We start from the raw sequence: 24,032 nt of genomic DNA, 5'->3' as shown, positions 1-24,032 counted from the left end.
TCCAACTCTGGCGTTGGTAACTATTACGTGGCCATAAAAATAAATTTGGATTAATATATTTTTTATTCATGACCCTAATGCTAGTGAATAAGCAAATAAATTAAATTCATTTTATTACTATTACGTGGCCACACATTTTTTATTTTATGTAAAATAAAAAAAACAAATAAATCAAAATAAATAAAATTAAATCAGTGTTTTTTTATTCCTGACTCTGGCGTCAGTGAATAAATAAATCAATTTATTTTTCATACATGCACATATATTTTTTTTTGATAAATAAAATAAAATATAATGAATAAGAATAATATAAACTTAAACCAATATTTTACTCCCGACTCTGGCGTTGGTGAATAAACCGGTAAATTTATATTATTTTTATTCATGTTTAAACATTATTTTTTTTTTCTCCTTTTTTAATTTTTTTATTATTTTTAGGGCTGGGCCCAGCTCAGCCTATAGGGGCTGGACTAAGCCCAGCCGGCCCAGCCCAGTCACTGGCCCCAGCCAGTGACCCAGCTGGGCCACAGCACGCATGAACTAGTTTCATGCGTGCATGGCGTTGTGCCAAGGTAATTAATTACCTTGGCACAGTGCCTAATGCACTGAACTTACAAAACAAAAAAACGAATGAAAACAGAGGAAGCTTACCTTGTTGCAGTTTGCTTCGCCGGAGTGCTAGCGTATCAGGCGGCGATCAATGGCGGCGTTTCGTCAATAATAAGCTAGAATCCTTCCTCCAACCTCTGCCTTTCTGCCCTCTGCTTCCTCTGCCTTTGTCTGAAAAATTGTCCCCGTGCTCTGTTTTCTTAATTCTCCCAACTCTCTCTCGGTTCGTTTTTGTTTTCGTAGCTTTAGGCCGGTGTTGGTGAGGGGAAGCTCGTTTTCAGTATGGGGTTCTAAAAGTACTCAAAAAGATGCAGCTGGTCTCTTTGTGTTTCGGGTTTCTTTCTTCTCTATCTCCTCTTTTTTTTTTATCACTCTCTCCAACCTCCTGCTCTTCGGTGCTGCTCGGTTTATATAGGGCTCGGCGGGTTGATAACGGGCGGCAGGCTGAGGGTCGACCACCATTAAGGCGCCCGTTACTGAAACCAACGGACGATCATTACTGCTGCAACGTTCGGCGTCCTTTACTGTAGAAAACGGTCACTGGGTTAAAGGCGAAGAAGATGAACAGCGTCTTCAAAACGACGTCGTTTGGCCATTTGTCCTTTTGATCCATGCAGTTTTGAAAGTCTTGCAATTAAACCCCTGGTTTAAACTGTAATTGCCCCCCTGCATTTGCGCGCCTTTTTTAATGTAGTCCTTGGATTTTAATTTCGCAATTTAGACCCCAAACTTTAATATTTCTTCAATTAAGTCCCTGATTTAATTAATTTAATTAAATCCAAAGTCTAATTAAGTCTAAAACTTATCAATTCTCCAATTAAGCCCCTGATTGGATTAATTAAATTAATTCCAAGCTTAATTAAGTCTCAAAACTTATCAATTCTCCAATTAAACCCTTGATTGGATGAATTAAATTAATTTCAAGCTTAATTAAGTCTAAAAATTTATCAATCCTCCAATTAAACCCTTAATTGAATTAATTAAATTAATTTCAAGCTTAATTAGATTAATTTCAAAGTTTAATTAAACCCCAAAACTTTCAATCATTTTGCCCTTAACCCAAATTTTAATTCATTCTTTATTTATTTCATTTTACTTGTTTTTTCCATCATTATTATTATTATTTTTTCATCATCATTTTTTTTCAGTAAATAAAATAATAATAATAATTAAAATAAAATGGTCCAAAATTGGGTTATGACACCATGCAGAGGTAAGGTAACCCTGTTTCCCTCCTGCGCTATGCATGATGGAACAAGGCAGTGGGGACTCTCTCTCCGCTTGCCTATAAAAACCAAGAGGGAGAACAGAAAAGAGGAAGGGGGAGAGTTTATTTGAGAGGGGAGGAGCTCGAGCAAAACAGAAGAAAAAGGGAGAGAAGGGGGAAAGGAGAGTGAAAGAGCAAGACATAAAAGGGAGGAGAAGAGCCACCGTTGCACCTCCACCAGCGCCTCCATCGCTCCTCTCAGCCACCACCGACAACACCATCATCGTCCAAAAATAGAGGAAGAGCAGTGACAAAGAGTGAAACCGAGAGAGAGAGACAGAGAATTGTTTGGAGAGAAACAAGGTGACAGAAACAGAGAGAAGAAGCAATGACAGAAGAGAAGAGAAAAAGTGACCACAGCCGGCTGCTGCGACACCAACGCCACTAGGAGCACAAACACAACAGCACTGCCCACGCCATAGTCAGCCTTCCTCAACTCATCATCTTCCTCCCACTCGTTGCTGCACCATTGAAGAAAAGGCAGCAACCTGCGCCTCTTCACTGGGAAGAAGAAGAAGAAAACCGCTGCTGTCATCGGGCTTCCCAGCCACTGTCACCTTCATAACCACCGTGAGGCATCGTCGGATTCCTCTCCACCGCCACTAGCATCACCGCCAGCTGCAATTGCCCTCCCAGTCGACAACAACCCCGTGAGAAGCAGAAGGAAGAAACGGAAACAGAGGTGAATAGAGCCGAAGAAAAACACAGAGAAAAGGAGGAAGAAGGCCGCAGCAACACCACCGCCAAATCGACCACTAGCACCACCGTCAGCCCATCTATATAGGCTCATCATCCCAGGTAATTCTTCCCCTTATCACTTTCGGTTGTTCATCTTCTTGCATGCAGAATGTGCACTGTGCACGTTCTGCAAACAAGAAATTAATTAGCTGGTTACTGTGCTCATGCACAGTAACCAGTCTATGTTCATTTTGGGCTGGAACATCAGCCCCTGGGCTGAGTCCAGCCCTATAGAAAGTAGGCCTGTTTTATTTGGGGCCGATTTCAGCCCAGTCTCCTTTTGGGCCGGGTCCGGTCCGGTGAAATTTTTTTTCAAAATTCCAAAAAAACCTTTTAAAAAATATGTGATTTTCTGCAATTTCGTTACTGTATTTTGATCAATATCGGTTTGTATTTTTATACTGTAAAGATACAAATCCAGTATTAAAATACCTGGTTTTCGTCAAGTCTTCAAAAAAAAGTATTTTTGTTTTCATGCATACGGCCAAGTCTCTCAAAGAAAACATTACATCATATTTTCATACAACAAAGAAAACTTCAAAAAAAAAATGTTTTAGCATGCATTTTGGCTTTAATAACCAATTTATTAAAGTCACGAGAACTTGGCCAATATTTCAAAAATTCCAAAAAAATTTATTTTGTTTTCTTAATATCAAGGATTATGAATTTATACGTAAAACGTACTCCCGATATTTAAAAGGTAGTTTTCTTTTATAGACATTAGAACGGTTAGGCTTTGCCTTGTAAGATAAGAACCTCCTTACTTAGGAGGGTTTTTCTTGAACCATAGATGGACCAACAATAAAAAAACATGACAAGACCTTAAATTTTTATCAGACAATAAAACAATGCAGCTTACCTTAGGTAGGGCATATTTGGGGTGCTAATACCTTCCCTTTACGCAACCAGTCTCCGTACCCGATCTCTGAAACCAGTTAGGGTTCCTAGTGACTAGAATACTAGGTGGCGACTCCTATTTCATTTTCCACCACTAAGAGACAAATAATTCCTTGTCTCTCCATATTTTCCAGATACACACACATTGAGTGTGGGTGGACGATCGCCGCAATGCCGCACACGTGTGACAATTTTCAAGAGACCTATAATAATCAATCGAGGGAGAGATACGGGGATGATATTTTGATCCATCCAAAATTCGATCTTGATTTATGGATGGAGGTTGGATCGTCAGGTGGACCCGATAAAAATCAAGTTTAGGGGCTCTCCAACACTACAGCTGACAACTTGCGGACGACCCATAGTGTTTTAACCGTTGGGAGCTCCCAATCAATATCGTGCTCCCAATCTAAGGAGTTCGTGGCCTTGTAGCAACGCACGACTCAACTCACTGAAAAATACGACCACCTATCAGTGGAGCACGCACAACTCAAAGTGTCTCATGCACAATAAAGAGCGAAGTCTGCACAACAAAAGGCGGCTTATGAACAACTTTGCGAAGTGGTCATGACCATGACAACACAAAGTGGAACATGTGCGCCTAATCCTTTTTGGCCGCATAACCACCAGCCTCCTCCTCCAAGATCTCCTCCTCCTCTTCCAACTCCACCTTTATATTAAGTTGTAATAAACATTATTTACCTTTAAAATTTCATTTAATATTCTTTTTTGAAACACATTCACTTTGTAATGAATATTATTTATCTTTGATTTTTTGTTTTTAATGTTTAATATAAATTTTATTTGCATAATTGGTTTTTATTACCATTAATTTATATAATTTTATATTATATATTCTAAATAATTTTTTAAAACAAATTTAGAAAAAACTATTATAAAGGGTTTTCTCGACAGAATGAATCCGTCGGTATTTGACAGTAGCATTCACTAACGCATTTACAAACGGATATATTCGGTCGGTATTTCAAAAACTCACCGACAGCATTACCGACGGACTGAATCCATCGGCATTTGACAGTAGCTGCCACACTTACCGATGAATTTATAGACAGATATATTCGGTCGGTATTTCAAACACTCACCAACAATTTTACCGGTGGTACGTAGCCATCGGTAAATCACAATATCACCGACGGAATAAAATCCGTCGGTATATTTCAAGCGAGAAATGTTTTTTTTGACACGCAAATTCCGTTTGTAAAACCATCGGCAAATGGTTTTTTTTTTCGATCGATATAGCGACAGAATGGGTAATCCGTTGGTGAAGACATCGGTAAATAAATCACCGACGAACTGCTAATCACACACCAACAGAATATTTCCGTCGGTAAAACTGTAAAATCTTGTAGTGTACCACACTCTCAAACACCCCATAAATCTAAAACCCAAACCGGGCTCTGATATCAAATGTAACATCTTTAACTTTTCAATTTCACTTTATCTATTTATTTTATCCATTGTGATTAGAATGTAAAACTAAGAAAAAAACAATTATATATCTTCACATGATATTTTAACTTTACAATAATTTCAGCAGAGTTTCCTCTAATTTATATATCCTCTAGTTGCATCTTCTCCTCATCAATCTCAACCTTATTATTAGCTTTCATAACCATAACTCTTTTGTTTGGACACTACGAAGCAATATAACCAAAACCCAGACAACAAAAGTATTTAATGTCATGGTTACAAAAAGTAGGAGTAACATTGGTACCTTTAACAATGACCAAGGTATTTTTCTTCTCTTTAGGTTATTCAGTCTTGCATTCCTCATTCTTCTATGATGGACCACCTTAGTGTTAGCTTTCCAATTGGGTTTTCAAAGTTTTGAAGGGCCTAATGGTTGGCTTTGTCAAATGATATCCTTCTATTTAAAATGTTTCCCCACCTGCACGGTCATAGGCATCATCTCATCCAACTCCATATAATGATGCAATCATATTATGAGCTATATCATGATTAAGTCCATTCATGAATCTAACCATATCAGCCTCTTTATCCTCCATATAACTTTATAGGGATGGATAATTATGACACTAAAAAATCCACTCCACCTTCTTCTATCATTCTAAATAAACCTATGGATCATTCTTCCCCTGAAAAGCTGGAATTTTCAACTTAATTGTACCCAAATCTCTACCAAATTAGTGTTAACTTATAGTCCTAGTAACTATTATCATAACCCAATTATGGGTTATTCCCCCAAAATAAATTTCTTTCTTTTTTAAAAATAAAAATAATAAAATAATAAAAAATAATAAAGACAAAACATAATAAAGGCTGGCAACGTGGAGAAAATATGCCAGGAAATCAAGTTGCAATTTTTGGAGGAGATTCAAGACCTATTGACGCCCCATTGTACCCAAAATTGGAGAAAACAAATGCAAATTCAAGGTCAAATTAAATGATTATTGGACAAAATTGCATAAAAATTAAGTCCAATAGCATAATTAAATTTTTAATAGGCCAATTTGATTTAATCATGGGCCAAATTAAATTTTAATTATGTTTAAGAATTAATTTAGGTCCAAATGAAAGATTTAATTAAGTGCAAGGACTTAATTATACTTTAAATGGGACAAATTAATTTTATTTAGGGCTTAATTGGTGAAAAATTAAGTTTGGGAGCCTAATTTGGGCTTAATTGAGAAGATTGAAATTTTAAGAGATCAAATTTAATTTTTACCAAGTTAATTGATTGAAATCAGGGGCCAAATTGCTAGAAAATTGAAGTTTTGGGGCCAATTAGGGGTTAAATTGACAAAATCCAAAGCCAAGGGCTACAAAAGGCGCCAAACTATAGGGGTCTAATTGACAAAATCCGGGGGTCAAATTGAAGAAATTGAAAGTTTAATGGTCAATTAGGGATGAAATTGCTTAAATCCGAGACCAAGAACCATGTTGCAAAAAGCGCATACATCTGGGGCTGAAGTTGAAGTTACGCCGAGACCAAATTGCATTAAATCAGAAGTTTAGGGTCAATTAGGGAATTATATTGAAAGAAATTGAAAGCTGGAGAACTACACTGAAAATCGGCAAAAATCCCTAATTTTAACCCAAAACGGCGTCGTTTTTGTGTAAAAAAAAAAAAGGTAGATGAAGAAGAGGGGAAGGGACCAGGCGACGCGTCGCCTGGTCACTGTTCATCTTCTTCCTTGCGAAGCTGCCCAAGTAGCAGCTTTTCAGACGCATTTGATGCCTCGTTTGGCCCCCAAATTCGACAACGCGTGCACCAACATGTCCACCTGAAACCTCTCTATCCCCGAGAATGGTCCTGTCGGGCCGAAAAACATCGAAACAGCTCCATTTATTGGCCTAAAGTGGCCACCTCGGGCAGTCTGCAGCCTTGGACTGCCAAATTTGGCAGTTCGAGGTGCACACTTTGAACCGACGACTTGGATTCCTCGAGTCGAATCAAGGGCTCAGACTTTTTCCCCGATGAAGACAAGATTACCCTCTTTCCATCCCTATACATAGGAGCAAATTTCATGCTCAGGAGGGGAAGAAAATCGAGCTCAAAGTTGGCCGAAAACCAGCCTTCTGTATTCATTTTTCCTGCAAACAATCCTTTTTCTGCTTTCTCTCTCCATTATGGCCTTCAGCCACCACCATCTTCATCACCTGGTTTCTCACCATCATCCCCACCTCCAGTAGCCTTAAAACCGTCTCACGTGACAGTTGCACCAGTTCTCTCCCTCTCTCCCTCTCTCCTCTGTAAAAATCTTCTCCTCAGCCACCATGACTCCAGCGGCGGCGGCGACAGCAGAGGCAGCAAACACCACCTTGCCTAGAAGCTCTCTTCCTTCCCAAAGGTAGCCGGGGTAGCAGCTCTTTCCTCAGCCACACCAACAGCTCCAACCGTGAGCTTTCCTTCTCCTTTGCAGGACTCTGCTCCTTCTTCTTCCAGCCGTGACCAGTGCAAACCGCCGACCTCACCACCTTCAGTTGCACCGTGCACCACCCGCCAGGCCGCCAACTCCCTCCGCGCCAGGTAACTCTCTCCTCCCTGCTTCGCATCTTTCTTCTTCGTCGTGGCTGCATGCAGAATTCATTTCTGCATGCAGCGACTAATTAATTAGCCAATTGTTTGGGCCGGGCCAGTTCTGGCCCAGCCCCTTGGGCTGAGCCCGGCCCGACCCCAAAAAAAAAACAAAAAAATTCAAAAAAATATTTTATTGCATATGGCCAAGTCTTAAAAATTTTCCAAGCATGTTTTCAAAAGAAATTGCATCTTTCTCACGTTTTAAAAATCCAAAAAATAGATATCATAACTAGTTTATGATCATCCATTAGGGTTTGGCCAAAATATCAAAAACCTTTTTCCAACCTTTTTTTAGGATCCAGATGTAGACTTTAATATTTATGGGGTGTAAAATTACACGATAAAGTACACCCTCGGGTATTAAAGATACAATGTGTAAATAAATGCAATCTTAAAATTCAGACTTTAGAACGGTTAGGATTTAACCCAATAAGGTAGAGACTCCATCACGAAGGGAGATCTGCCTTGAACCTTAGAAAAGACCAACGAATAGAAACTCGACCTAGAAAAACAATCAAACAACAATGCAGCTTACCTTAGGTAGGGTGCACTGGGGGTGATGCGTATTCCCCTTGCACAACCAGTCCCTTACTCAGACTCTCGCAGACCATAGGTTCCTAGTGACCATAATACTAGGTGGCGACTCCAAAGAACCAAGCAAAATGTTGCTACCCAATTTTTGACCCATGTTTTTGATAAATTTTCAGAAAAAAATCAAAAATAGCAAAAAAACAACGAAAACCCCCAAAAAGTGCATTTTGATATATTTGCATCATGTCTAGCATTTTCAACGTCATTTCAGAAGAATTTAAATTTTCAAAGGTATTTTGAACGCGTTCAACTTTTAACACTGATTTTTCTTGTTAAGTCAACGTTGATATTACTCGCTTTTAAAAATACAAAAAAAAAAGAGAAAATCAAAATTAACAAAAAAAAAAAGAAAAGGAAAGGAAAGGAAAAGTTGAGGGACCATTGTGATTTTGGCCAAGCCACACCTCTCATATAAATACATGCTATAGTGAAAAACAAAGGGGGGAGAAAAATTTTAGAGGCAAGGGAGGCGGAGGAAATTTTGGGAAAACCTAAAAAGCCTATCACTTTCTTCTCTATTTTTCAGGCCGCCGCATCCCCCTTGGCTTTGAAAGCAAACCAGAGAAACCCCACACAAATAGACAGAAGGCGCCGCTCACCCTCTTACCCGAGCCTTCACCCGATTTCCCTCTGCTGGTCATCAACACAGTGACGGCCGCCCCCTCCCTTTGAAGAGAAAAAAAACCGGAGTTTTCTTCCTCGGGGCTCTCCCAAAAAACCAAAAAAAGGCTCCCTCATTTTCCTTCTCCCATCCGGCTACAGATAGCCCTTCACTCTCCAAAACCCAATCTAACCGGCAGAGACCTCCCCTCTCGCCAGCAAAGGCTCACTTCCCCTCTGCCAACAAAAAGCCAGTGGCCGTGGCCCCCTTGCCCTCTGTCAAAAACAGAGAGCGGCCGCTCCCCCTTTGCCCTTTGGTTTCTTCTTCTTCCAGCAGCGCTGTCTTCCCCACAGACCCACAAGACAGCCCCGGCTCTCTTCCTCAGCCGCGGTCTCCCTCAGCTCTTTCCTCCTGAACCAGCGGCCAGCTCGCCGAACGCCAGCAGAATCGCAAACAGCAGCAACCCCCAGGCCAGTAGACCCAGCTCACCGCCTCCAGCGGCGACACCACTCCCTCGTCTGTTCCTCCTTGCCGCGCAGCACATGGAGCAGAGAAGAAGAAGACGATGACTGAAGGAGACCGATCTGCAGTGAAGCAAATCCAAAAGACCCGAGAACAGATCCGGAAGTGGAAAAGAAAATTAAAATCGACTGCTTGTTGTGTTTCTTCTCCTGCAGGGAACGATGGCTGTCACCCCCGGCGAGGAAAGAGAAGAGGGGAGGAAGCCGATTCGGATCTCCCCTGGCGCCGTTCATTCTTTGCGGCGGCGCGTGAACCCACGCGCCGCCAGTGGTGGCCGTGAGTGGAGCAGACGCGCCACCACCACTCCCACAGTTCCTGGACTCTTTAGGGACCTTTTTGTAATTTTTACATGTTTGAATATTATTTAAATTTCTGTTAAATGTTTTTAGTTTATGTTCTGTTGTAAAAATTGTAACAGAAAAACATAGTGAAAAAGTGATGTGGAAGTGTTTGTTTGTATTTTTATTTATTTATGTTATTGGATTATAAAAATAAAAAAGGCAAAAAAGAATTAAGTATTTAATTTGAATATGGTTAAATATCTAAGGACAAATAAAATCATGTTATATTTTCCATATAAGAACATGTTTCTGCATATATTCTGGGATTTAATAACTGATTTATTAAAACTTTAGAATTTAATTAATATTTTAATTTTTTAAATTACATCAAATCATAAAGCAGCTTACCTCAGGTAGGGTGTGCTAGGGGTGCTAATACCTTTCCTAGCTATAACCAGTTCCTTGTTTTTGAATCTCTGACAATGACTAGTAAATCAGGGTTTCCTAGTAACCTTCAATGAAATACTAGGTGGCGACTTCAAAGAAACAATCAAGCAAACATAATGAAAAATCACCGAATCGCCGCGCAGGTGACGTGCGACACAAAACATAAATAATAAATAAAAATCGCCAGCCGATGCCGCGCAGGCGACGTGCGACAGAATGACAACTCCACTAGGGACGCCTTGTTTGGTCGAACTAAGCTTTGTTTGTTTGATTGTTTGATTATCCGTTTTGGTCTGTTTAACTTTACTGTTTCAACACTTTTATTTCTTGCTCATACATAAATTCATCAAGATTAATGCATTCATGCATTTTTAATTTTGCAAGAAAACCCAATTCTAGGATAGGAGGGGAGTAGCGGTCTGCCCCATGACTTTCAGTTGGGGTTCAGATTCGTGAAACATCCAACTATGAGCTGAGTGTTTACTTGGTGATGGTGGTCACATAGTGCCCCAACCATCCCTTGTAAACCCCTATACTGCCTTCACGTGAGGTGGTCACTGGGCGGTTCATAGACCTTTTGAGACCAGTTAGAAAACATATCCCTCATATAATAACCTAGAATTGGTCTGAATTTTACAGGATTTTTGAGCTAAGACCATGACTTCCCTTACCTTTTCAGAATATGGGGAAAGATCTAAGATGATGCAAGTAGTCGAAGGGGATTGCCCAAGAACCAAGGTTGAGGAATTACCACACATAACCAAAGTGCACTATTCCGTAGACACCATAAAGAAGTTGGCCCCTCTTATTGGATATATTGATGAGAATTTGTTTGAGAAGAAGTATGGAAGAATTGTTCATCTAATAAGAATGCCTGTTTAGATTTCAGCGGTTAAAGCCTTGATGCATTTCTGGGATCCAAGCTACAGATGTTTCACCTTCGGGGATATTGATATGACTCCTACTCTTGAAGAGTATGCTCAGATCTTAAATTTTCCAAATGACCCCTACAAAGTATACTTCAGACAAAGAATTGAGAATACAGTTACAGCAGTTGCCAAACTTCTACATTTGGATCAAGTTGATCGGTACAGGATATCCAATGGAGGTTTCAAGTGGAAAATGATCGAGAATAAATTGAAGACAGATAAGGAAGAAGGGAATTTAGGTGAAGAAAGATATCAGATAATTGCTTTTGCCATCTTTGGGTTGGTTCCGTTTCCTTCAGAAGCCGCCGGAATTATTAGCATTGAAGCTACTAACGCCTTTCTTGAATTTGAAGAGGTAAAGAATAACCATACTTAAGCTATCTTAGCTGAAACCTTCCTATCTCTAAACCATTACAGATTACATGGGAAAGGGGCAATGCGATGTTGTATCCCTCTCTTATTCATGTGGATAGTAAGCCATTTGGAAGCATCAAAAGAAGTCTTCAATAATTTCTGGTGGTTTAACATGAGGCCTCTTGAGCTGGTGCTGACTGAAGAATGGAATGGTTTGGATGAAAAGGCGTGGGTAGAGAAATACCGAGAACTTCCCCAAACTAATTTCAGATGGAAAGCTCCTTGGGTAAGTGGTTCATTTTCCAAATTTTGGCCTATAAAAAGAGGCATTTGCCATGTATTTAGGCATCTTGGTGTTCAGATCAAGATCATGCTCTTTTTTTCTCTCTTTGTATTACTTATGTTTTGCTTTTATTAATATCAAGTTTATGCCTTTCATTTCCTTTCCTTTACTTAGTTAACCTTTATCTTATTTATGTTCTTATTTTGTTTGTTTATGTTTCTTTCTTTCATTATGTTTAACTAAGTTAATTATGTCAAGGTGAAAAGGGTACACTAATGGTGTAAGAATAAGTATAATATAAACTTAACATGGACTTTAATGTTGGATACTAACATGCTTTATATTTGCTATCTTGTTCACTTTTAATACTTTGCTTGTTAAATGGTTAATCTAGATTGATGTTGTATAACACTTGGTACAACAAATACTTGGCACTTTCATAGCCCATACTATATGGTATAACTGACACCTGAGCTATGAAAGGAACTTGATTTGTTGTTAACATAAGTTATAATCATGAATGCCTGACAACATTTACAAGCATTAGCATTATTTAAATAAGATAACTAATGTAATCATGTTAACAATTTATAATCTGATTGGAACCTCCTTTGTGTGTGGTTTCCAATTGAATAAAAAGAGTTTATACTATACTTGTTTGAAATACCATTAGTGGATCCTTTAACCTTGACATTTGTTGTTATCATTGTTTAATCATTAAGTTAATCTTTCATCTCAAAGTTCTCATCAACTTCTTCCTCTTCTTCTTCACTATTATTATTATCACTATTATTATTATTATTGTTACTATTGTTGTAGTATTATTGTTGCTTATAATTTATACAAGTAACCTCCCTGTGGTTCGACCCCGGTCTTGCCGGGTTATTTATTACTTCGACACTCTTGCACTTGGGAAAAGACATCAATCTTTTGGTCGTGTCAAGTTTTTGGCGCCGTTGCCGGGGAGGTAAATTCTTGTACAAATTATAGTATTTATTTTATTTTCTCTTTTCTCTTTTCTCTTTTCTTGTATCTAACTTTGTTTCTTTTGTTTTGTTTCTCTTTCTTTTGTTTTCTTCTTCCTTTTATTCTTTTCTTACACGTGCATGAGAGTGTGGTCACGTACATTAAGTGGTAGACTTTGTAGGGTATCCTCATCATTTTCAGAAAATATGGCTGAAGAAGATAACCAATCGCTTCATAATGAGAATAATGAGAATATTCGGGTTAGAACTCTTAGAGACCACATGAATCCCACAAGAACAAGTGCACCCTCATGCATAGTTTTTCCTCCTGATGCATCTCATTTTAATTTTAAGACAGACATTATTCAACTTTTACCATCTTTTCATGGCTTAGATTTAGAAAATCCATACTTGCATTTAAGGGAATTTGAGGAGGTTTGCAACACGTATAATGACTCAAATTGTAGTATGAACACCATTAGATTGAAGCTTTTTCCTTTTTCATTAAAAGATAAAGCTAAAACATGGCTACAAAATTTGAGACTTGGATCCATTCATGCTTGGGATGAAATGCAACAACAATTTTTAAAGAAGTTTTTTCCATCCCACAGAACAAATTCTTTCAAAAGACAAATCATTACTTTCTCTCAAAAACCAGGAGAAACATTTTATCAATGTTGGGATAGGTATCGAGACTTACTTAATACTTGCCCCCATCATGGTTTTGAAATATGGAGATTAGTTTCACATTTTTATGAAGGGTTAACTCCTAGAGATAGGCAAATGGTTGAATTGATGTGCAATGAAACTTTTGAGGATAAAGACCCTAATGAAGCAATGGAATACCTACACTTGCTAGCTGAAAATGCGCAAAATTAGGACACTACAGGAACTTATGAGGCACCAAGTAAAACCCAATCTCATACATCTAGTGGGGGTATGTACAACCTTAGGGAAGATCATGACCTCCAAGCCAAGTTTGCATCTTTAGCTAGAAAAGTTAAGGCACTAGAATTAAAAAAGAGTGGTCAACTAAAATCTGTTCAAGATATTGCGTGTCAAATCTGTGAAACCAACGAACATTCAACCAATGACTGTCCAACCTTGCCTTCTTTTAAAGAATGTCTCCATGAACAAGCTCATGCATTAAACAGTTTTCAAAGGCCCAACCATAACCCATATTCGCAAACATATAACCCTAGTTGGAGAAATCATCCAAATTTCAGTTGGAAGAGTGAGAACAATAATGCTCAAACTTCACAGCCACCGTTTCAAGCACATCATAATTTCCAAAATTCTCATGGATATGCACCTCCTTATGCTCCACCTCCTAGAAGAAATCTTGAGGAAACATTGCATGCATTTATGGAAAAGCGAGAGGCAATTAACACTCAACTTGCTCAAAGCATGACAGATTTTAAAGATACTCTTGTAAAATTGACATCTGCTCTCAGTTTCCAAGAGAAAGGTAAGTTTCCATCTAAACCACAATAAAATCCCAAGGGGCAATACAATGCGAATGCAAGTAGTTCGGGAAGCCAACACATGGATCACGTAAAATCAGTCATCACTCTTCATAATGGTAAGGTTATTGAAAAACCCATTCTTGAACCTTGTGAGAATGATGATGAATCAATCTCTGAGGGTAAGGAAGGGGTTGAATCTGATCATTGCAAAGAAAAGACTGATTCTCCGCCAGCACTTCCATTTCCTCATGCCGTGACCAAACAAAGGAAAGTCAATCACAACTCTGAAATCTTTGAAACCTTCAAACAGGTAATGATCAATATACCTTTGCTGGATGGTATTAAACAGGTTCCTTCTTATGCTAAATTTTTAAAAGATCTGTGCACTGTTAAGAGAAAACTGAATGTGAAAAAGAAAGCATTTTTAGCCGAACAAGTAAATGCCATTCTTCAGAACAATAATGCTTTGAAATATAAAGACCCTGGTTGTCCTACAATTTCTTGCTTTATTGGAGAACATAAAATTGAAAAAGCCTTACTTGATCTTGGAGCTAGTGTGAATTTACTTCCATATTCAGTTTTTTAAAGTCTCAATCTAGGTGAGTTAAAACCAACTTCTGTGACTCTTTTACTTGCCGATAGATCTGTAAAAGTGCCTAGAGGAATAGTTGAAGATGTGTTAGTACAAGTTGATAAATTCATTTATCCTGTGGATTTTATTATCTTGGACACACAACCTGTTGAAACATGTAATTCATTTCCTGTTATTTTAGGGCGCCCATTTCTTGCAACTTCTAATGCATTGATTAATTGTAGGAATGGACTGATGAAGCTATCTTTTGGAAACATGACATTGGAGATGAATATTTTCAACATTTGCAAGCAACCTGGAGATGATAATGATTTACAGGAAGTGGACTTTACTGAAAAATTAGTTCATGATCAATTTCAAACCACTTCTAGTGAAATTGAGATTGATGAATCTGACGATTTGCAAATGGTCTATTTTTAGGAAGAATAAAAGGCAAGTAATTGGAGACCACAAATTGAGGAATTGCCGCCACGATTAATTGAGCCAATACCTTCAAGTGTTCAACCACCAAAACCTGATATGAAGCCGTTACCCCTCAATCTCAAATACTCATTTTTGGGAGAAAATGAAACTTTTCCGGTAATAATCTCTTCCAAACTTAATGCACAGCAAGAAGGTAAGTTATTACAAACTCTGAAAATACACAAAAATGCATTAGGATGGACCATAGCTGACATAAAAGGAATTAGTCCTTTGATTTGCACTCACAGGATTTATTTGGAGGAAAATGTTAAACCCTCTAGAGAAATGCAACGAAGGCTTAATCCTAATATGAAAGAAGTAGTGAAAAATGAAGTCATTAAGCTTCTAGATAATGGAATCATTTATCCTATTTCTGACAGCAAATGGGTAAGTCCTACCCAAATGGTACCTAAGAAATCTGGAGTCATTGTGATAACAAATGAAAAAAATGAGTTAATTCCAACTAAGACTATTACTGGTTGGCGCATTTGCATTGATTATAGGAAACTTAATTCAATGACTAGAAAAGATCATTTTCCTTTACCTTTCATGGATCAAATTCTAGAAAGAGTTGCAGGTCATGATTTTTATTGTTTCCTAGATGGCTATTCAGGCTATAACCAAATTGAAATTCCATTAGAAGATCAAGAGAAAACTACTTTCACATGTCCATTTGGTACCTTTGCATATCAAAGAATGCCTTTCGGATTATGTAATGCACCAGCCACGTTTCAAAGATGCATGCTTAGTATATTCAGTGATATGGTTGAATGTTTTCTTGAGATTTTTATGGATGATTTTTCTGTTTTTGGTGATTCATTTGATGATTGTTTGACTAACTTAGAAAAGGTTTTGAGCAGGTGTGAAGAGAAGAATCTTGTACTGAATTGGGAAAAATGTCACTTTATGGTAACAGACGGCATTGTACTTGGTCACATTGTTTCATCAAAAGGAATTGAGGTTGACAAATCTAAAATCGAGTTAATTGCTAACTTACCAACACCAAAATCTATTAAAGATGTTAGATCATTCTTAGGACATGCTGGTTTTTATAGAAGGTTCATCAAAGATTTTAGTGTGATATCTAAGCCCTTGAGTAGCCTTCTAACAAAGGATAATATTTTTGAATGGACTGAACATTGTGAAGAAGCCTTTGTTAAACTTAAAAACCTGCTTACTTCTGCTCCTGTCATTCAACCTCCTGATTGGTCATTACCTTTTGAAATAATGTGTGACGCTAGTGACTATGCCGTGGGTGCTGTCTTGGGACAAAGAAAAGATAAGAACCCTATGTGATTTACTATGCAAATAAAACTTTGAATAATGCTCAAATGAATTACACCACCACTGAAAAAGAATTACTTACAATAGTATTTGCATGTGAAAAATTCAGGTCTTATCTTGTTGGCTCACTTGTTGTTGTTTTTAGTGATCATGCAGCATTGAAATATCTTCTTTCTAAGAAAGATTCTAAGGCTAGATTGGTTCGGTGGATTTTGTTACTTCAAGAATTTGATATCACAGTCAAAGACAAGAAAGGCACCGAAAATGTTATCGCCGATCATTTGTCAAGATTGACAACAGATTCAAAATCTGACATCACACCAATCGATGACTACTTTCCTGATGAATCTTTATTTTCTGTCTCTACGATGCCTTGGTTTGCTAATATTGTTAATTTTCTTGTTTCAAGACAATTGCCAGCTCATTGGAGTACCCAAGACAAAAGAAAGTTCTTGAACGAAGTAAAGAACTTTTATTGGGATGACCCTTATTTATTTAAATATTGTCCTGATCAAATATTTCGAAGATGCATTCCTGACAATGAGGTAAGTAGTGTCATTAAATTTTGTCATTCTTAGGCATGTGGGGGCCATTTCTCATCAAGAAAGACAACGACAAAAATCTTACAATGCGGATTTTACTGGCCCACCATGTTCAAGGACCCACATGCATTCTGTAAGATTTGTGAAAATTGTCAAAAGTTGGGATCTATTTCAAAACGTCACATGATGCCTTTAAATCCTATTCTTGTCATTGAGATCTTTGACTGTTGGGGTATAGATTTCATGGGTCCATTTCCTTCATCATTTGGTTTCGTGTACATATTAGTTGCAGTAGATTATGTTTCAAAATGGATAGAGGCAATTCCAAGTCGAAACAATGATCACAAAACAGTGATAAAATTTTTGAAAGAAAATATTTTGAGTCGATTTGGAATCCCTCGAGCCATGATAAGTGATGGTGGAACACATTTCTGCAACAAGCCATTTGAGTCTTTAATGAAGAAATATGGAATCACTCACAAAGTTGCCACCCCTTATCACCCTCAGACTAGTGGACAGGTAGAGCTTGCTAACAGGGAGATCAAACAAATCTTGGAAAAAACAGTGAACCCTAATAGGAAAGACTGGTCTTTAAGACTTAATGATGCACTTTGGGCTTATCGAACTGCTTATAAAACATCATTAGGTATGTCACCTTATAGACTAGTCTATGGAAAACCTTGTCACTTGCCTATGGAACTTGAACATAAAGCTTATTGGGCTATTAAAGCTTTTAATTCAAACCTTGATGCTGGTCAACTGCGAAAATTACAAATAAATGAGCTTGAGGAAATAAGAAATGATGCATACGAAAATTCAAGAATTCATAAAGCAAGAATTAAAGAGTTTCATGACAAGAAAATATTGAGAAAAACATTCAATGTTGGTCAAAAAGTCTTGCTTTATAATTCTCGACTCCATTTATTTCCTGGAAAACTAAGATCAAGATGGAGTGGTCCTTTCATTGTGAAACATGTGTATCCATATGGGGCCTGTGATATCGAGAATCCAAAGAATGACAATGTTTTCAAGGTAAATGGACATCGTTTGAAAGTCTACTTTGATAATTTTTCAGTTGAAAATGACACTATTGAATTGAGTGATCCTGTATATAAAGATTGATTCGTTTTCTCACATTGTTTTGTGTTTCATTTTGCTAGTTTCTCTCACCCCGGTTTAAAGGCGGATAACGATACTCCGTGACTTAAGTCGGTTCTTTTAGTTTCCCATAATAACTGATATCTGTATATATTTGTGCAATTCTTTGCTCTTTCTCCCTTCTTTGACTCTGTTCTCCAATTCTCATTTGAAAATGGACACCACTCTTGAAAAATTAAAAAACTATTTTCCCGCTCTGCCTCAGAATGCGATTACAAAAATTTACCGTGCTAGGTGTGCAAGATTGAAGTTGTTGATGAATCATGGAATTCCTGAAGATATTCACTGGCTAATTAAAGCAAAGGTCCGATTATTAGGTGAGTCCTCCAATTCTTTCATTTCACACATGCCTGGAACAGGTAAAAGCACTTTTGCAAAGAAATGTCGTGCAAAACGACTGAAAGTCTGTCACAAATGTGCCAGATGGACTTGCAATGCAACATGTCGTTCTTTATGAATGGTATCTATAAACCGCGAAGATAAAATACAATTCATTAAGGATGGCCTGAGTAAGGGGTCTTTAGATAATCTTTTGTTGACCCTTGAGACGCATCCTAGTGGAGATGTGCATCATGCAATTCATGATTTATGGCCTCATTTTCATAAAGAACATGATAGACTTAGTCTTGGGAATCTGACTAAAAAAGACCCTGTTTGCCAGTTTTAAAGAAAACTGGATGGGAAGCCTATCCCCGACCCATAGAGGGCATTTAAGCCGTTCTTGGACGTAAAACCAAGGGAAGATGTGAGCCACAATCACAACTACCTGTACATACACATGCTTTTTCAAAATAAATAAATAAATAAATAAAGAGAGAGAGAGAGAGAGAGAGAGAGTGTGTGTGTGTGAGACTCCAGTTGGCCTACATATAGGTGGTATGATTGCATCTTCAATTTCTCATCTATAAAATCTTCTCTTCCTTCCCCTCATTTCTACTCATCCCTTACATTAGACAGATATAGAAGCGTGTAGAAATGGCAGGTTCCTCAAGTTATCACATAAAAAATATTTGTGTTTTCGATGGATCTAGTCCTGGAAAGGAAATAGTTTTTTTAGAAGCAGCAAATCATCTTGGTCAGGTACTAGCTGAGAGAAAGATTCATTTAGTGTATGGGGGAGGCAGCCTTGGGTTAATGGGGGGTGTGGCAATAGCTGCATTTTTAGGAGGTAGTCAAGTTTTGGGGGTCGTCCCCGAAGCTTTAACAAAAGGGGACATCATTGGAAGAACAATTGGAGAGGAACTACAGGTCTCCACAATGTTTGATCGAATGAATACAATGTTTAACCATGCTGATGCCTTCATTGCTTTACCAGGTGGTCTGGGCACATTGGAAGAGATCTTTCATATTTCCTCTTGGTCCCAACTTCACATTCACCATAAACCTATAGGTTTGCTCAATGTTAATGGTTTTTATGATACTTTGTTGTCTTTTCTTGATCAAGCTGTGGAACAGGAATTTCTAACATCTTCGGCACGACAAATCATAATCTCTACCGCTACTGCTGAACAATTGATCGACAAACAACAATCTTTCACCCCTGTAATTGATCCTTCCATGAGTCGCATAAATTGGTCAACTACAGAAAGCCGTAAAAAGCTTAGATTGGATTTGAGCCTTCATTTGTGAATCCTTGTGTCTTTTGGTTTTATTTCTAGCATAGTATTTTGTTATGTTATTTCTTATATTTGTTTAAGTGTGTTTCAGGTTTGTCAGTGTTCGTTGTTTCAGGTAATGTCTTCTATACTCTATCTTTCTACCTTAGGACATTGAGGACAATGTCTCGTTTTGATTGAGGGGGAGAGTAGTAGTATTTTTTTTTAAAAAAAAAAAACTAACCAACTAACTGTTTTTGTTTTTAAAAACCATTTGGCAAAACTGTTATTACTAGGATGGCAGAGTAAGGGGGAATGACTCTTGAGACGCATCTTAGTAAACATTTTCTAATGGTTATTTGCAATATTCATAACAAGGCCTATTAGAATACTTCTTGAAATATTCAAGTTTACAAACTCTCGCATTGTTATCACTTGGTTCTGCTCATATACTCATTTAACAAATATTCTTAAACCTTCATTTTCACACACACACTTTAACATATGATTGTGGGTTGCACATTGGATTATTACATTATTTATGTTCTTTTGTTAAAGGTAACAACTAAGGGATAGGGATAGTCTATAATTTACAAAAAAAAAACAAAACAAAAAAAAAGAAAATGATGATAATAAAAACGTAGATAAGTTTGATTTCGTAGCCTCCCTAACCTAAGCAATTAAGCCCGAAGGGGTGTTTTAACACCTAATACCCTAAAGTCAACTGACTTGGAAGCTATTGGCCCAAAGCTTGTTACATGGGTTAAGGAGAAAAGCTTAAGGGAATCAAACATTGCACTATCTACGTATCAGTATCTGCAACCCAAGTTACTAAGCTCGTAGGGGTGTCTCAACACCTAATGCCCTAAGATCAACTGGTCTGGGAGTCATTGGCCCAAAGCTCGTTATATGGGTTAAAGATGCATTGTGATTTAAGTTATATGTATAGATATTAAAAAAAAAGTAAAATAAAATAAAATAATCTCAACCCAAGGAAGTTAACCTTAAACATTATAACAAAATATTATTTTCTTCCAATAAAAGCCCCATCATCTATGTTTCATACATTAAGCACATAACAAGGAAGGTTTATTAATATTTTGTTTAAGAGATATTGAGCAGATATATAAAATTTAATGAGAGTTTGTTTATCTGGATAGATTAATGGAAGTTGAATGATGAATGCCTTGCTTTGTGGAATTTGCAAATTGTTTTTCTATTTTAACACCTTAATTACTAGGGACTAGTAATAAGCTGGTTGGGGGGTGTGATTAGTACTTGAAAGTGCATTTTTATCAAGGTTTTATATCATCATTTTGCACTTGAAGTATCAATAACTCCTTAACTAAAACATGTTTTATAATAACATATCTAATTATATAAGATATCTTTAATTTATGGTAAATGTTCATCTTAAATGCAGGCCTATCACATAAATGAAAGAATTGATTGATGAGTTGAAGTACTGAAATTGAAAGGACAAAGAGATGGTCAAACTTAGAAAAGAGACGTTGGTGCAGTCCAAACTGGAACACTATTCGGTAATTGGGTCATATCTGGAGCTGTAGATCTTGGATTTAGGTCCATTTTATATGGATGGAAAGATAAGACATAGGCCTACAACGTTCATGTGGAGCCCAAGATTTAACAAGGCTGTTTTCAAGTCTAAATTTTAGCAACAAAGAAGAAGTCTGAATCTGTTATGCAGCCCAGACATTGTTCAGTGTTTAGCCCATATCTCGAGTTCTAGAAGTCCAAATGATCTCAAATATTTACCCTGGAAAGATGAGACAATTTCCTAGAACTTTCATGATTGAAGTCTGTTCAAATTATGACGTTATCAATAACGTTTGTGGCAGACAAGAAGATAAGAATTGTCACCAAGTCAAGATGTGGCCACCCACTCATCAATTAGTCAACAAATCAATAGTTCCAAATTTTGGCCTATAAAAAGAGGCATTTGCCATGTATTTAGGCATCTTGGTGTTCAGATCAAGATCATGCTCTTGTTTTCTCTCTTTGTATTACTTATGTTTTGCTTTTATTAATATCAAGTTTATGCCTTTCATTTCATTTCCTTTACTTAGTTAACCTTTATCTTATTTATGTTCTTATTTTGTTTGTTTATGTTTCTTTCTTTCATTATGTTTAACTAAGTTAATTATGTCAAGGTGAAAAGGGTACACTAATGGTGTAAGAATAAGTATAATATAAACTTAACATGGACTTTAATGTTTGATACTAACATGCTTTATATTTGCTATCTTGTTCACTTTTAATACTTTGCTTGTTAAATGGTTAATCTAGATTTATGTTGTATAACACTTGGTACAACAAATACTTGGCACTTTCATAGCCCATACTGTATGGTATAAGCGACACCTGAGCTATGAAAGGAACTTGATTTGTTGTTAACATAAGTTATAATCATGAATGCCTGACAACATTTACAAGCATTAGCATATTCGAATAAGATAACTAATGTAATCATGTTAACAATTTATAATCTGATTGGAACCTCCTTTGTGTGTGGTTTCTAATTGAATAAAAAGAGTTTATACTATACTTGTTTGAAATACCATTAGTGGATCCTCTAACCTTGACATTTGTTGTTATCATTATTTAATCCTTACGTTAATCTTTCATCTCAAAGTTCTCATCAACTTCTTCCTCTTCTTCTTCACTATTATTATTATCACTGTTATTTTTTTTTGATCAAATGTAAGAATATTATAGATCAAAAAGAGCAAGATAAACTTGCACTACAAGCTGGAAACCAGCAATACAAGAGGACATACAAATCCAGGCAAAGGGAACAGGCTCCCTTGCATAAACCACAGGAAGATCAACGGGAACAGATTCCCTTGAAAAAGGGAACAAGATCCCATATACAAATAGCATGAACATCCCTCATGTAGGGAACAAAAATTAAAAGAACCTTGAGGACCATGCCCCCACTAAGCCGAACTAGCAGCCACCAAACAGCAAACCAGCGCCAAGACAACCCGGACCAACTGATTTCCAAGTGGCAGCACCAAAGGGAACAAATTCCCTAGGGCCAGCAGCAAGCGTGGACCACAAACTTCAAGCCAATTGCATGAACCAAAGCCCCACAACAGGGCACACCAGGACCTGCAGGAGACCCCACAACAAGCACATCTGTACAGCAGCAACAGCAGCAAGCAGTAGGACCCCACAACAGGGCTTATACCCAACAGCAACAATTCCGGCCAGCAGGCCACAAAGCCGGCAAACAATACAACCAGAAAGACCCAGAAGCAGACGCAATCCAGCAGCAACCTGCAGCCGAAGACAACAATTGCAGAAGGCAGCCAGCTAGCAACCAGCCCAGGAGAGCTAGAAGCCAGCAACAATAAGCCCGGCAAGCAAATTATCTCACTAGGGCAGCAGGAACCACAATCAGCAGACCAACACAACCTTCATGCAGAACATAAAGCTAGCACAGCCACAGACCCAAGAAGGGCTCCCAAAAGAGAACATGCTTCCCAAAACAAAGCAGCAAGAGCTGGGGGAATAGTCTCCTACAGCAAACATAGAGCAAGAAACAAGCCTACCAACAGGCCCCAGCCATTAAAGCAGTAGGAAAGAAGACATCCAGCAGAAAGAGCAGCAAAATCCTGCAACCCAAACCAACAATACAAAACAGCACAGCAATAGACTATGACTGCACCAGCAGGAAAACATGCCTACCAAGGCAACACTAGAATACAGAACTAAAAAACCTAAATAGACACAAGGATATAGTCCTTGGCCATCAATCTGCAATATCATAATATATCAAAGGGAGGAGGATGGGGTTGAAACTGTGCCTCCCTGGATTCTGGAATCAGCCGAGGAGGAGCTGTTGGAAGGACCAATCTTTCCAAGCAATCCTGATCTGCCATAAGCAGAGGCAGCGACTTTGCTCCTTGTCAAGTATTGCCTCCGTGGAGGTAATGTGGCAGCAGCATCAGGGCGATCTTTAGAGACTAGAACAACCTGAGTAGAGTCAGTAGAAACATCAGGGGATCTAGGTTGAGAAGCCCTTTTTGCCCGCTTGCGCTCAGAACAATCAGCTCCCTCGTCAACAGCTACAGCTGCCTCAGCAGCCATTGGATCAACCTCCGGTTCTCCTGGAGGTTCCTCCCTGAAAGACTGCTTTTCAACAGCCTCGGTATCAGCTGAGGGAGGAGTATCCGGAGGGAGCAGAAGCTGTGGGAGGGGGCTTTTTGCGTTTATGGCTGGATGATTTAGGGCAAGCATAATTGGAATGTCCTAGTAACCTCCCTGTGGTTCGACCCCGGTCTTGCCGGGTTATTTATTACTTCGACACTCCTGCACTTGGGAAAAGACATCAATCTTTTAGTCGTGTCAGTATGCTCAAAG

At 38.1% G+C, this 24,032-nt stretch overlaps 1 pseudogene; it reads left to right on the top strand.

Moving 5' to 3' along the window:
* Window positions 1–18,083, top strand: part of LOC133691752 (uncharacterized) — a 57,858-nt pseudogene extending 39,775 nt beyond the window's left edge.
* Window positions 18,084–24,032: the final 5,949 nt, after the last annotated feature.

The sequence above is a fragment of the Populus nigra genome, chromosome 4 (genome assembly GCF_951802175.1).
Source record: "Populus nigra chromosome 4, ddPopNigr1.1, whole genome shotgun sequence".
Taxonomy (NCBI): Eukaryota; Viridiplantae; Streptophyta; class Magnoliopsida; order Malpighiales; family Salicaceae; genus Populus; species Populus nigra.
This window is presented reverse-complemented; position numbering and strand designations above follow the sequence as displayed.